This window comes from Leptopilina boulardi, unplaced genomic scaffold (genome assembly GCF_019393585.1).
Source record: "Leptopilina boulardi isolate dan_hultmark-lab unplaced genomic scaffold, ZJU_Lbou_2.1 LbouV2_377, whole genome shotgun sequence".
Classification (NCBI taxonomy): domain Eukaryota; kingdom Metazoa; phylum Arthropoda; class Insecta; order Hymenoptera; family Figitidae; genus Leptopilina; species Leptopilina boulardi.
The window spans coordinates 2,111,448-2,127,769 of NW_026137948.1; the positions used below are offsets into that span (position 1 = coordinate 2,111,448).

General features: G+C 26.2%; 1 protein-coding gene across 1 annotated transcript in view; it reads right to left on the reverse strand.

Annotated features, from left to right (window-relative positions):
- The window catches only part of LOC127287929 (protein singed), a 38,803-nt gene extending 29,236 nt beyond the window's left edge, over positions 1–9,567 (reverse strand). The window contains exon 1 of the mRNA XM_051315081.1: positions 9,137–9,567. The gene's annotated coding sequence lies outside the window, so the exon portion shown is untranslated. The remainder of the gene's footprint in view (positions 1–9,136) is intronic.
- Positions 9,568–16,322: the final 6,755 nt, after the last annotated feature.

The following is a 16,322-nucleotide window of genomic DNA, read 5'->3' on the forward strand; positions in this document are numbered from 1 at the left end:
TATAATACTAAATTTTACAAAAAGCCAATAGTAAACGAGGATATAGCGTTACCTTTGTGAAAATTACTATTTAAATATTATACTGAGTGAGTATTCTTAATTTGGAAAGAGTAATATAATAATTATGGATTTATATTTCTAAACTGTAGGAAATTTTAATAGAAAAAATACGAAACTGAAGTTGGTGAATCGTTGAAAACGAGCTTTATAAATATATTAATAACTGAAAAAGAATTATGAAATTTACAAAAACTATGGTAAATATCCATCCCGTGTGAAAATAAAATTACTATAGTGTTTTGGGAATATTGACATAAAAGTTAAAAAGCCCTCCACAATAATAGAAAAAAATTACTACTACATACTAAATTTTACCATATTCGATATTAAATGTTCAAAGTTGCACCTTCAAATATCACAGTAAACATATTATATATACTCACACATATTAAATATTCTTAAGGAACGCACGCTTTTAATACAATACTAATACAAAGAACTTATTCTAATAATACACACATTCACATAATTGTCGCAAATACATGCTTGAGAAAAAAGGGAACTTCTTTATATACTAAACAACAAAAAGTATTGCCGCTTGCGAGAGAATTTCTACAAATATATATCTACCTAATTTAATATTTTAAATTTATTAATTAAAATATAAATTATTAAAATAAATAAAGTAAAATTTAAATTAAATTCTCAAAATTAAATATTATTCAGTAAATTTCATTTTGTGTTTCCTTCACTGTTTAACTTTTTGAATAATTTTAATTAAAAATTTGGAAAATTTCTTTTAAATTTTAACAATAATTTTTAAAAATTTAGATTTTTTAAAAAGTTATTATTTTAAATGAATATAATAAAAAAATTCTAAGAATTACTTTCTTACAATGATTACTTCATATATACTTTTTTTGAAACTATTTTTTGTTTTGATTTTTCATTAAAATTTTCCAATATTTGATTTTCAGAAACTTTTATGAAACACTTAAAATAAATAAATTATTTTCAATAAAACACAAAATAATAATAAACACATATTTAAAAATAATTTTTTTTACATGAAATTATACATTTGATTTAATTATTATTTAAATTAATCTATTTTGTTAAATCTAAATATTGAATAAAATGTTAAAAATAGTCATTTCTCATATTTGCAAACTATATACATAATACATACATATTGATAATATTACTATTACGTGATGAAACCCAATCGGTTATACTCGGCAATAACCGGATATTTTTCGTACATCATCGGCAAAGTTCGACCAATCGAATGCTACTAAGAAATAAAATTCCTATTTTCAATGGGAATGTTTTCAAAAAACAATTTTAGATGTTACAGTAACCAATTTTAAGATAAGCAATATTTATAGCACCTCTGCTTCTTTCCAATAAAAATAGTAATATTTTTAAAACAGAGTGTAATATGTGAAATTTCAACACTTACTTTTCATAATTATTCTAGTCAAAATTATTTTTGTGAATATCTCATTTTCCTAACTTACAAATCATTTAGCTTTTATTAATCATTCCAACTCCTTATTGTAATTATTAATAATATACTATACTTTTAAATGATACCGATAAATTTATTTTGTACTATAGTAATAGAAAATAATGTCATTTTTATCACTTCATCCTCTCTTACTATTGGTTTTTTGTAAAAATAATTATTATAATGTCAAATTTTACAAACTAAAGTTTCTCCGTGTATCTAAACAGCATATCTACAAAGTTTTAAGTAAATTTCTAAATATGTATGTATGTCAAAATTTTGTTTATCATATATTTTTTTTATTTAAAATGCATCTTAATAAATAAAAAATTAAATTCCTAGAATCTGTAGAGGGATTCCACGGGTAAAACGCACAGTTGTCGGTGACAAGTTATCGATTTGGCTCAAATTTTTTAGGCGTATTCTACCTCTAAAAATACTCAACTAGCCAAAGTTTCAAGCCCCTATCTCATAAAGAACACTCACAATCGTTAATTTCGTGAAAAGTGACATCTTTCAAAATGAAGATTGAAAAATCCATTTCTGCATGAAAAAATGTAAATTTTGGTCAAAAAAAAAATTGGAAAAGTACTAGTCGATGGGAAATTTTCCAAAGAATCCAATGCCGTTGGAATTTTTGAGCTATCAAGGCGGGAACGATCTGCTGCCTGCGCAGGCCTTGATTTGAATTTAATGAAATTAAAGAACCTTTATTAACAAAAATGATTAATAACAAAAACGGTAAAATTACTATAATAATAAAAATAAATAATAATCAAGAGCAAATTCAAAAAGTAAACGCAAAAAATAATTTTTTTTAAACATTCTCATATTTTTAATGCTCTTAATTATAACTTGTATTTGTTTTTTCTGTTAAAATTTGTTTAGAATAAATAAAAATTAAGCGTCAATATAGATAACTGATTGGAAATTTTGCGAGGATTTTGAATTTGGGCTTAGTTTTTGTCTATATAATGGTTAAAAACTCAAAATTTTATTTATACGCAGGTTTTCTCGCAAAATACTTGCACTGAAAGAAATATTGTAACAATATTAATTTAATATTTTGAGATTAATATTTGCTAAAGTTAGTTACAAGTCATGGAAATGAAGGCATTGTGGGAATTTTTATTTTCATTTTTAAGAAATATTGAAATAAAAATAGTATTTTATAATATAAGTTGAAAATAAAAATTAGTAAAGTAATTTGAAAATTTAAAATGCTACTATAACAAACTCAAATGTCAATTTATATTAAAATTTTTAGAAATATTCTTATAAATTATTTAATATTTGGTAGTAAAATTGCGTTAATTTGATTTTATATTTCTAGTGTCAGGGAAGTCAAGGAAATCAGGGAAAAATGTAATTATCAGGGAAATTAGGGAACAGACAGAGAATTTTGTCAAAACTACTGAAAAATATTACATTTCTAAAAATGCTACGGAAATTCTGATTTTTGAAAATTTTAATTTAAATTTTCTTTCAGACATGTTTGAAAATCAGGGAAAACTCAGGACAAGCAAAATCAAATTTTGGTAGAAATTGTGTAAAATATTCTAAATTTTAGTCAGTTAATAATTCAATTATTCCGAATAGCAATCAAATAAAAATTCAATTATTGATGCAAACAGTCAGTGATAGAAATTTTAATCCGTAATCTATAAATTTAAAAATATTCAGTCATAACATTTTTTGTATAAAGAATTTTTTTAAATGTTAAAATGTCGTATAACATTTAAATAATGAGGTTTTTATAACTATCGGTTTCTTTAATTATTAAGAATTTTATAGAAAATTCATAATTATTTTTAATCAAAAAATTGGTCTCTAAATTGTTAATAAATATTTTTATTTTTTACTTATAAATAATAAAAAATAATATCACATATTAATAAAAATAATAACTAACGCGTTTCTCACAAGCGCATTAAAACAGCGTGAAACATGTATAATAATATAAGTGTATGCGTTGCGATATTCTGCGTTTATGTATGCGTATTTTCGTTAAGTTAGGTAGGAATATATGTTAAGTCAGTCAAAGCGAACCAAAGTGTGTGTGTCTAGTTGTGTGTAGAAAACCATTCCCTCTCTCCTCTACTGCAATAAAGAAAAATTCACTAATTACCCAATCCTTCGCCAGATACCAAATAATGGAAATCTTTTTCTTATATTTTATAACACCGTTCTCAATTTTTCGTATACTTTTAGCAAATAACGTAATGCGCGCCTTTCATTTTCGCTTCATGTTTTTAGTATAGTTTTAACAAATAATGAAAAGCTTTTATGGTTCTTCCCGATTTTTCGTATAGTTTTAGTAAAAATAAGAACTCAAATAACGATTTTCAAAATAATAATTTCAATTTTTGAAAACATTGTTTCTCCAAAGGCTTTTCGTAAAACTATATTAATTTTTAATACACAGACTCAATTTCCATGACTTGCAAAAGAATATACTAAATATTGTTACCATTTTTAACATATATTGCAACAGACTTTCTTTCAGTGTGGTAGATTGAGTTAAAATTTTGTGGAAAAGTCAAAAATAGTATAAGGATCATTTCTCCAAATATGGAATTTTCATTTTTTACACCACCTCAAGAGCAAGTGCAGAAAGTGTCATGAAAATACACTGATTATGTGACGTTTCTTCAGTTAAGAGAACAGAGTAGTGTACTAGTAGGAGATCCCACTGCAAGATTTCTACACTCATCTCTTTTATGGATGAAATTGATTTGAAATGAAAGATTTTTTTATCCTGTTTCCGAAACGCATAGGGTGCCTAACCTTTTATGGTCCATTTTTTTGATACAATAAAAATTTCTGTGAAAATTTGTTGAAATGTTTCACTCATAAGTTTTATGGATGAAACTTGTATTAATGGAAAGAACATGAAAAAAATAATAAATAAATGATAGGTTGCCTCATTTCCAATGGTCTCGTTTCCTGGCAGCCACTTGAAAATTTCCCACTTTCTGTTGAAATATTTCATTCATAACTTTTATGAAAAAATCCACCACCAATGTAAAGATTGATCATTTTTCTACACGATAAGAGTAGGTTGCCTAAAAGAATATGGTCCAGAAAATTAGTTGCCACATATTAAAATTGAAAAATTTATTCGAAAGTTGAGAAGAAATTGCGCAAAATATATACGTAAAACAGGTGACAAAAGACGAACGTATCATAAATGGTTGATACGTAGAGGTTATTTGATATTAAAAATTTGTCAGAAGATAATGAATAATGCAAAATAAACGTATATAATACTCAAATAAAAAACAAATTGTTTTTCAATAATAAAAAAAGCAAAACTGTTTATAATTAAAGAATCATATTAAATTGCGATAATAAAATCCATATATTGTCGTTTGTAATTATTTTAAAAAGTCTTGCATATTACTAAATGCAAAGACATATTAAATTTATAATTATTAAATTTTATTTAAAAGTGGTAATTGCTGATTAATATTTTCGGTAATCATTTCATGAATTGTCAACGAATTATTTTATTATTTATATACGTCAAAGAAACAAAACAACAGCGTTCGTGTCATCTAGTTGCGCGGTTTTTCTCACCTTTCAAATAAATTTTTTAATTTTTAATATGTGGCAACTAATTTTCTGGACCATATTCTTTTAGGCAACCTACTCTTATCGTGTAGAAAAATGATCAATCTTTACATTGGGGGTGGATTTTTTCATAAAAGTTATAAATGAAATATTTCAACAGAAAGTGGGAAATTTTTAAGTGGCTGCCAGGAAACGAGACCATTGGAAATGAGGCAACCTATCATTTATTTATTATTTTTTTCATGTTCTTTCCATTAATACAAGTTTCATCCATAAAACTTATAAGTGAAACATTTCAACAAATTTTCACAGAAATTTTTATTGTATCAAAAAAATGGACCATAAAAGGTTAGGCACCCTATGCGTTTCGGAAACAGGATAAAAAAATCTTTCATTTCAAATCAATTTCATCCATAAAAGAGATGAGTGTAGAAATCTTGCAGTGGGATCTTAGACTATACGTTTAGTGTCAAAATGTAAAAAAGTGCTGGCAACGAAAACCAACCTTATGATATTATAATAGGACATTTTTTATAGAAAATGATATATTATGAGGTGTATAGAGTATATCTACTGCCTTTAACTTCTCGGAGGATTAAATTTACCCCACACGGTAAGCCTACCTTACTTATACCTTCACATTACTATCAGGGCGGAAGTTTTAAGTTCACTATAAGTTTATTAGTTACTACAGGTTTACAATGTAACATATAAATAAATATACGATAACCTAACTACAATAATATGTTCTGCTAAGTGGGTTAATAAAACATTTTAAACATTTAAGAATAATAAATTATTATTATTATTTATAAATAATTTTTTTATGAAAATACTATATTTTTTCATTAGATAATTTTTGACAAAAAAAATGCTTATAAACAAAAACTTTTATATTCAAGTAAAAAAACTTGTATAATTAGTTTTATCTTGTTAAGTTAGTTAAATTATATATATATATATATATATATAGATATATAATATCAAAGACAACATTTGTTTAAAAAAATTTTTTGTATACAGACTTCATAATTTAATATTTTCATATTCAAATGTTATTACATATGAAATTGTTTTTAAAATATTCCTTTTACTAATTTTTATTTAGTAAATACCAAATTGAGAGATATAAATCAAATGTTTGCCGGAAATAGTAACAGTATATATAATTTTGTTTAATATTATATCCCGGAAGTTTTTATCTTATTTACTTTTTATATTGCCAATTTATCATGAACACAACTTTTTATTCTATAATAAAAAAAGCGCTAAAATTATCGATTTTAATTTCCTAAAATATATTACATAATTATTTATTGTTTTTTTACTGATTAACTTATTTTAAATAAATCTCATTCTAGAAACATAAAGATTTTTTATCAATTACGTTAGGTTTGAAATTTAATAAATAAACCAAACATATAATATTTAAAAAATACAAAACAAATTTGAAAACATAATCTATATTTTTATTCGTAAAATAAAATAAAAACTAAGGAAATGTTAGACAAACGATTTATGAAGCAATATGTTTTAATGTTTTTTTTATTAGTATACACTTTGATAATATTAAAAGTATATTTAAGGTAAAGAAATAAAAATCTTTTTTTTTATATTTGCTTGTAAATTTATGTTTCAATTTTTATGTTAATCTTTTTTTTGTATGTGACTTCACTATCTACAATTTCGAAATTATTCCAAAATGAATACAAATTGAGTTTTAGGATTAATATGTTCCTAATGTATTTCGATTTTTTATGTTCATTGATAACAAAATAATGTTACAAGTCATTACATCGAGGGGTCCTAAATGAAAACTTGTTATTCGTGAGTATATAGAAAACCCCGTTATTCACAAAAACAGATTGAAAAAATATATACCTATTCAAAATTATTATACTTACTTGAAAGATATATTTTAAAACTTTAATTAACGTCTATTTCGATAATACCTAAGCAAATTATAAAAACGTAAGTTGATTTAATTATTATAATGTTAAATTAATTTTATATTACTAACATACTTTCCTTTGAATTGACTTTAAATGACAAAAATTAAGAAATTATATTATTTTATATTTCTGTAAAATTAAATTTTTTTTAAAACTTTTGTAGATTATGCCAAGGGTCATAAAAATTAATCGAAAAACGAAAAATTACAGAAATTTTATTATACATTTTGATAAATAACACAGACCCACAAAAAAAAGTATTTTTCCGAGACACTACACTAGTGTATTCCCATGTATTTTTCGCCGCTGAATTCGAAGTCAGAATTGTCAGATTGGCTCAAAATTTTTGAGACTTTAAAAAACTGCTCAAAGAACGAATTAAAGTCGAAAGCGGAAATTTTTTGTGCAATGACACTACACTAGTGTATTGACTTATTTAGATTTTTTGTCGGTGGTATCGGAAGTAAATTTCCGACAAGGATGTCCAAAGCTTAAGATAGAAAAAAATAGTCTCATTTTTGTTGCATCTCAAAATAAATCCATATGTTACATGACATATAGAATCTGTTTGGCACATTTTTTATGCGTATGAAATTGAATATGTATTTCATACTCATTTTGATACCAGATTTTTTTAAAGGAGGTAAATTTAAAATCTAGATTCGAACTAAATAGAAAAATGATATCATTGTAGTGACATAAAAAAATTTTTGTTGATTTTAATTAGTTTTTTTAAGTCGTCTTTTGAGTATAACTCAAAAACAAGAGCCAATCTGACTATTCTGACCTCGGATTCGGATTCAGCAGCGAAAAATACATGGAAATACACTAGTGTAGTGTAGTATCTCGACCAAAACACTTTTTTTGTGTGTGCCTGTATATTTTTATTTTTATTATGCAAGATCGAAGAATTATTTATTAGTGAATTCGCGAAATGATGATAGCAACCACTGAAAAAATTTATAGATTTTGAGGATTCAGTACTAAATTTTGACATGTAAAAATACACATGAAGTTTGTAAAATTTTCTATTATTGTTTCAACTGTATTTACAAACTTCATTTATATTATCACATGTCAAAATTCAGGAGTGATTCCTCAAAATCAAGGTTTTTTTTCTATTAATTAGTGAAAAAATTATTCAAATAAAAATAGATTAGTAATTTTATTTTTTTGACAAATTTTTTTTTTAATTTTGAGGACGTATTGTAAAGAGATTATTCTTGCATTGATATTGTGGAATTTGTAAATATAAACAGGAAATGGTCTATGTCCTGTGGAGCCATCATAAATTATACTCTGTAAATTTATAAATCAGTGAAAAAGTCACTGATGTCAAATCAGAAGTTATATTCCAGTTATTTGAATCAGTGGAAGCACTAATTTTAATAACTGTAATTATTTATAGCCACTGATTTGACATCAGTGACCTTTTCACTGATTCAAAAGAGAGTAAATTTCAGATAAAGATAGTTAAAATTTTATGACAAAGGGAAAGGTTTTTTTTCTCTGATCTCTTTCCTTCTTCATCTTTATTTTCCCAATAAATTTGTCAGTTATTTTCCTCTCTTAAAGTATCTTATAAAATGAAGATAAGTTTTGTACGTTACCTCTTTTGTTTAGTAAATTATTTTCAATGTTTGTAATATCAACAATCACTTTTGGTAATTGATTTTGCAATTAAAAATATTTTTGCATAATATAATACATGTTATTGTTATATATATTGACTATATACACTTTTGAATAATTATTTATATGAAGTCAATGACATTGATTTCCAATCTATATAGTATGCTCCTTACACACATATATTTATATATACTAGGCTTTGTCAGCTATATAGATATCGCCAGGCAACCCTCTCTAAACCCCTTTATAAAATTTAATGAATTTAAAAAAGGCAATTTTATTTTTTTGTATAAAAACAGTAGTTGAAAAATAATTTTAACAAAATTATATTGTAAATTTTTGTAGCATTTGCCGGTAGAGTATAATATGTCATTTCGATTGAGAAAATGTTTTAGTTTATGAAAAAGGAAGAATATCATCAATATTACAAGGTGACTTTGAAAAAAGAAAATATTTTTTTATTACTCACCGAAAAAATTGTAGATCCTTTGACAAGACCACCACTTTTTATAATGCACAAAGGCGTACCGGTTTACTTAGAACTACGCGGAATGAATAAACGAATAAACCTCGCGAGTCGATTCTCACCGAGCTACTGAAATAACATGAACTGAAATTTTCAGTTTAAGAACTTATGGCTCACAGTTGCCAGCAGCCGCTCGCTACTCACACTGAGGTCTCCCAGCTCACAGTCACTCAAAGTCAGTCACAGCTTCAGCACCTCTAAGTACTCAATGGTAAAGGTGTTGTTACTTTAGCCAGCAGGACTAGACCGTGAACCTCAATAATAATAATATATAGAGATTCTCAATTAGGGTTATATAAATTATACAAAATTGCGTTGCGTTGGCAGCGGATTGACATGGGATGTAAAGATGGTGGAGGGTAACGCAGGAGTAGTGGGAGGAACAGAATGCATCGAACTGCAGGAGCAGCGGTTAGGTTAGATCTCTGCTTTATACATCTGCGTCGACTCCAATTGCTTACGATCAACACAATTCAATTATTGCCCTGCCTTTCAAGCTTCGAATTACACGACTTTTTCACTTTTTTCGACTTATTTTAAATTTTTTCAACTAGTTCTTTACTTATGATTTTCAAGTGCATTTGTCAAATAACCTAATTTTCCGATTTTTATTCATTAATTATATAAAATAAGAATCATATAAAAAATAAATAACTTTGTTCATTTCCACTATTTTTGAACGTCAATAACTTTCTTGGAAAAAAATAAAAAAATATGGAGTTTCGAAAATTATTTAAATGGACATTATATATATACATATACACTAAAAATTTTGCGTTGGCCCCGAAACTATTTTTGAAGATAAAGAGAATTAAATTTTTCGTATTTTTAAGGCTATATTGACAAAGGTTTTAAGTCAATATGAAGTTAGTCTACACCTTCGAACCAATTCAAAATTTTTAGTGTATGTATAATTAGTGTCCATTTAAATAATTCTCGAAACCCTATATTTTTTCATTTTTTTCCAAGAAAGTTATTGAGCTTCAAAAATATAGTGAAAATTAACAAAGTGGCTATATTTTATTTTCAAAATTTTTTATACTTATGAAGAAAAAAGAAGAAAAGTGCAAAGAAATTCTAAAAGTTTATGACAAGAACTTCATATCTGTTGAGTTTTTATTTAATTTAATGTTTCCTATTTTTTATAATTAATGAATGAAAATGACAAAATTAGGTTATTTGACCTGAAAATCATATTATTTTTATTACTTCACATTTTTAAATAATTATATCAATTGATAATGATAAATTTATTCATTCTTAATTTCAATAATTTTTTCAACTTTTATGGTAAATTTTATGATTTTTATTCTCTAATGGCTAAAAAATTAACAGTTTTCAGCACCTCGTATACTATAAATTCATATTTTACAATAAATAATTACCAAACATTTCAATTCAAAATCACTTGAAATTCAATAATTTAAAAAATTCCAATTTAAAACCTTTTAAAGTTTAATTATTTCTAAAATTTTTCATCTAAAACTTTCTGTAATTTAATAATTTCAACTATAACTCTTCCTAAATTTAATTATTTTTAATAATTTTTATAATAGTGAGGATGGTAATTTTGTTTTTTTAATAATATTTAATTATCTGAAAGTATTTTTCAATTAAAAATTTTTAAAAGTTGAATTTTTTGTTTGTAATTTTTAATAAATTCTTCAGAAACTGAATCAATTTTTTTTCATTTATTTTTAAAAAAATTTAAATTTTTATTACAATAAATTTTTAACAAAATAATTTTTTAAATTATTAGTTGTATTATTGGTTTTATTATTGGCTGCTACAAAAATAATCACACGTGTAAGAAATAAAAAAATTTAATTTTATCTTTATAAAACAGTGTTAATTAAAAAGATTGTCTTAGCTGGCCGACTACTATCTGGTTTACCCTACTTCTTTTTCATACTCTCTAAATCTGAATTAGTCACTTTTGACTAATTTAACTGCACCGATTCGTTCATTAAATGAATTAGTAACCGTTTTGACCAAAATCAAAACTGACAAATTGTTAGTGGAAAACTACTAATTCGTATAGTATGGTTGCTACATAAATTAGTAAACTTTAATAAATAAATTAGTAGTTTTCTACAATTAGAAATTTTTTTTTTATTTTTACGAAAAACTGTTTTTTCTATTATTTGAGATAAATATGGAAAATTTGAACGGTATTAAGGCACATGGTTTAAAATGTTTGTTTAATCCTTTCAAGCACACCAATGTTTTTAAACATAAAACACACTATGGGTCTGTATGACCCTATCAACTTTTCAAAGTTCTGACGATGGTATTTCTCTAAGTACATTTATAAGCGCAATCTACGTACTGAAATCTTTGATATTATTTAAGTTATAGTATATCATTGTTTCGCATAGTCATTTTTCTTGTATTTTATATAATTAAGTACATTTGTACGAAAGGGCACTGCCTGTATATGTGCAAATAAAATAAAATATTTAAAATTTTGACTCTCTTGAAATTCTGTTGAAATGAGAATTTCAATTCGGTTCAATTAGAATATTTTAAATAAAAAGTTGGTAAAGGAAAATTTAAAAAAATTAAAAATTTTGTTATGGTTATTAAGTGTTTACAAAATAGGGTAATCTTTTTACATAAAAGCTAACAGTATCGCCATCTATCGATTTTTCAACATACCCTACTCTTTTAGACTTACAGTTTGATATATTCACTTGTAGTTTATATTATTAATTACCAATTAATTAACCATGTATGTAAGTTGAGAATCTGTTCTTCACTGACTGTAACTAATGAGAAATTCACGTGTGCATTAAATGTATGAAGTCTAAACATAACTCTTCAAACGTTAAGAGAATCAAGAAGCAATAGTATTTTATTTGTTGAAAGTGGCTTGTGTTCCATTTACTACATGCACAATCTTTAAGAAATTTAATTCTTAATAGTTGAAACAGAAAAAACATGTTTTAACCCAAACAAAATAAAAATGTTAATTTTGTTCTTTAATTCTGAAAAATTTGTATTTTAATTAATATTATTGTATTGTAATAAGAAAATTTTTCAAATTTGATTTTTTGATATATGTTTATGTTTTCCGATCTTAGGAATCAAGAAATCACATTTTTTAAAAAATTTCGTTCTTTATACAATTAAACTTTACCCCTTTAATTCAGACACAATACAACTTTTATACGACCCCAAAAACCTCTGACAAGTAAACCTACCCAAGTGTTACACTCAGATTTGGATGAAACTTGGCACGTTTTTAGAACTCGTAAAAATAAGAGATACGTATATTTTTATACGTGCTTAGACGACAGTTTAGGGGGTGAAATCATACCCTAAATTTGCCAAAAAACCCAAAAAAAAACGAATAATAATATCCAAGCTCATAAAAAGTAAAATTAATTTCCATGAAACGTTAAACATGGTATCTAAGGATTTTTTGGGTCGTTGATTACGAATCTGAGGTCAGATTAAAAAATTTAAGATGGCGGATTCAATATGGCGGACGAATTTTTTAAAAATTGATTGAATTCGCTTGAAACTTGTTACTCGGGGGTTTTTGAGGTTGTTGATTACAAATATGTCAGTTTACCAGAATTCAAAATGTCGAAACAAAGATGGCAAATTGAATTTTAGTTTTTTAAAATTCATCCGCCATTTGGAATTTTTAAAAACTGACTTCAAATTCGTAATCAGCGACCTCATAAAGCCCTGAGTAACAAGTTTCAAGCGAATTCCATCAATTTTTGAAAATTCGTCCGCCATATTGAATCTGCCATCTTGAATTTTGTTAATTTCACCTCAGATTCGTAATCAGTGATCCAAAAAACCCCTATATACTATGTTTAATGTTTCATGGAAATTAATTATACTTTTTATGAGCTTGGATATTATTATGCGCGTTTTTTGGGGGTTTTTTTGGAAAATTTAAGGGGTGGTTTCACCCGAGGTTTCACCTTCTAAACCTTCGTCTAAGCAAATATAAAAAAATACGTATCTCTTATTTTTGCGAGATCTAAAAACGTGCCTACTATATTTAATCAAAATCGGAGTGTAACACTTGGATAGGTTTACTTAATTATTTATTTTTTTTATTTTCTCTGGAAAATTTAAATAATATCAAGCTTTATATAATTTACAAATCGCTTTTTGGTACAAAAAATTATTTAAAATTTTTTGAATTTTTTTTTGGTAAAACATTTTTCAAGAAAAAAAAAATTACAGAATACATACATGTTATTAAATTAAAAAGCGTTTATTACTACCCGTGTGGAAAACGCCCCGTTCGTCCCATGCGTGATAGGGGCCCCCGGCAGGGTCCCAAGTGGAAAATCCATGAGGGCAAATCCATGCGGGCACCAGCAGGGCCCCCGCTATTTGCCCTCACGGTGCCCTGCTCAAAAATTTGTCTAAGTCCAAAAACAAAAATTTTTTTTTACCAAAAAATGTTTAGTTCAGAATGCATTAAATAACATTTTAAAGCAGTTGAAATAAACATTAGGTGACATTTAAAAAAAATCTAAGTACCAAGTTTTGGAAAACCACAAGGGCACCAGCAGGGTGCCTGGTCTTTACCCTCACGGTGCCCTGCTCAAAAATTTGTCTAAGTTAAAAAAAAAATTTTTTTTTGTATAATAAATGTTTACTTCAGAATGCATTAAATAACATTTTAAAGCACTTGAAATAAACATTGGGTGACATTTTTTAAAAATCTATGTACAAAGTTATGGAAATACACCAAGGCTCCAGCAGGGCCCTTGCTATTTGCCCTCACGGTGCCCTGCTCAAAAATTTTTCTAAGTTCAAAATTCAAATATTTTTTCATCAACACAAAATGAATGTTTCCAATGATTCAGAACAACGAAAAACGCGTTTTTAATAAAAATATATTTACACTTTTTTGAAAATAACACTCACACTTATGGCAAAATAGATGAGGGCCATCGTAGGGGCCCGCATGGATCGCCCTCATGATCGATTTGCAAAATTTTCTAAGTCCAAAAATCAAATATTTTTTTATCAACAAAAAATGAATGTTTCCAATGATTCAAAACAACGAAAAACGCGTTTTTAATAAAAATATATTTACACTTTTTTTGAAAATTCACCTGAGATGATTCATGATAATAATCATAAAGCATATAATTAATTATATTTTATAAATTGCATTTGATTGGAAAATATAATTTAATATCTTAAATTTAACTAAATGATGTTAAGCACTTTTCTTTGTTAGGTATTTTTGAAGTTTAAATAGCATCAAGAAGTTAGCATTCGTTTTGAAGTAGCGTGCGTAGCGTAGTTGGTAAAGCGTTAGACTCATAGTCCGTAGGTCGTAGGTTCGATTCCCCCCATGCGTTAGATTTATTTATTTCTCAGGTTTGCGTTTAATCATTAATTCTATGTATGAATTAGTTGAAAAATGAAAATATCCGTTAATAGTATGCATAAATTACATATTTTTTAATTAATATTAATTTATTATTACTTTTAATTATATCCGACAGTTAATTAATTAGGACGTTAATTAATAAATTCAATTTGAGTAAGAATTTAATTTAAAATTGAATAATTATTAAATAAATATGTTATTTATTCATAACTTAAGCTTATTTATTATTAATTAACTTTTATAATATAAATTTATAAAATTTATAAATAAAATATAATAAATTTTCCATGAGGGTATCCATGAGGGAAAGCATGTCACGCCTTTGAGGGCTCCACGTGGATTGCCCCTATGGTTTCCATGCGGCACGAGGGCAATCCACGAGTGCCCCTCACGGGGCCATTGACAATTTTCCACACGGGTAGAGAAGTAATTCTAATTTTAATTTAATTCTAATTGAAAATTACACTTTTTTAAAAATCTAAATAAAAATTGTCAAAATTTTCATTTTAAAGAATTTTATTAAATAAAATTTTTTTTTCGACGAATTTTCATTTTTTGAATTAGCAGCCCGTGCACAGTGGCCGATTTCCCGAAAAACCTGGCCAAAAATCGAAAAATGATACGATTTCAACAAAAATTGGTATACCCATGTTTTTTGCCCTTCTGAATTCAAATTTTACATTGGTTGTGTCAAATTCAAAATGACGGATCCAAAATGGCCGTTTAGATTTTAAAAAACTTTGCTGAAAATCGAAAAATGATACGATTTCAATCAAAATTGGTATACCCATGTTTTTTGGGCTTCTGAATTCAAATTTTACATTGGTTGTGTCAAATTCAAAATGGCGGATCCAAAATGGCCGTTTAGATTTTAAAAAACTTTGCTAAAAATTAAAAAATGGTACGATTTTAACCAAACTTAGTATGCTTACGTTTACTGGGTTTTTGAAATCAAATTTTACATTTGTTTTATCAAATTCAATATGGCGGATCCAAAATATTTGCTGGTATTATAAAATTGCGTATATGTGTTAGAGTTTATTTTTTTTAAATTACAGACAGTGCTTAAATTTTAGTTTAAAGCGAATGCGAATGAAGAAAAAGTCAGTCTTTCACGTTCAGTTGCACGGCCGGCCGGTGCAACGCGCTGTCGGTAAACCACGCTGGGTGAAATAAAAAGTGATACCAAAACTGCAGGGGCAGCTTGGGGCAGCTGATTTCAATTAAAATGAATCAAAAATATATTCTAGTTTATGATAATACCAGGTAGAGCGCGGATATCGGTGGATTTCACAACTATTTTCATGATTTACGTTGATAAAACAATACAAAAATCGTAGCCATGAATAGCGATGTTTAATGTCATTTTTTAAAAACTGTACGTTTTAAATGTGATGATAAGTACATTCAACATATTTCATACACCTTTGTTAATAATTCCCAAAAAAAGATATTCAAAAATCTGCTGTATATTAGTATATTTTTACTATTTTAACTGTGACGAAAATTTATAGTTATGAAACGTTCTGAGTAAATCTCTGGCAAAGATCACTTTTACTTGTTCACATAATAAATTGGTGATAAAAAAAGTGTAATTTTTTTTCGCAAAATTATGCAGTGAACCCTCCTTTATAATATTCAACAATAAAAAGTATAAATTTCTAAAAAAAAATTTTTGACTTTTGGCCAGGTTTTTCGGGAAATCGGCCACTGTGCCGTGTAGAAAATGAAAATTGGTCCTAGCTTGGTCCT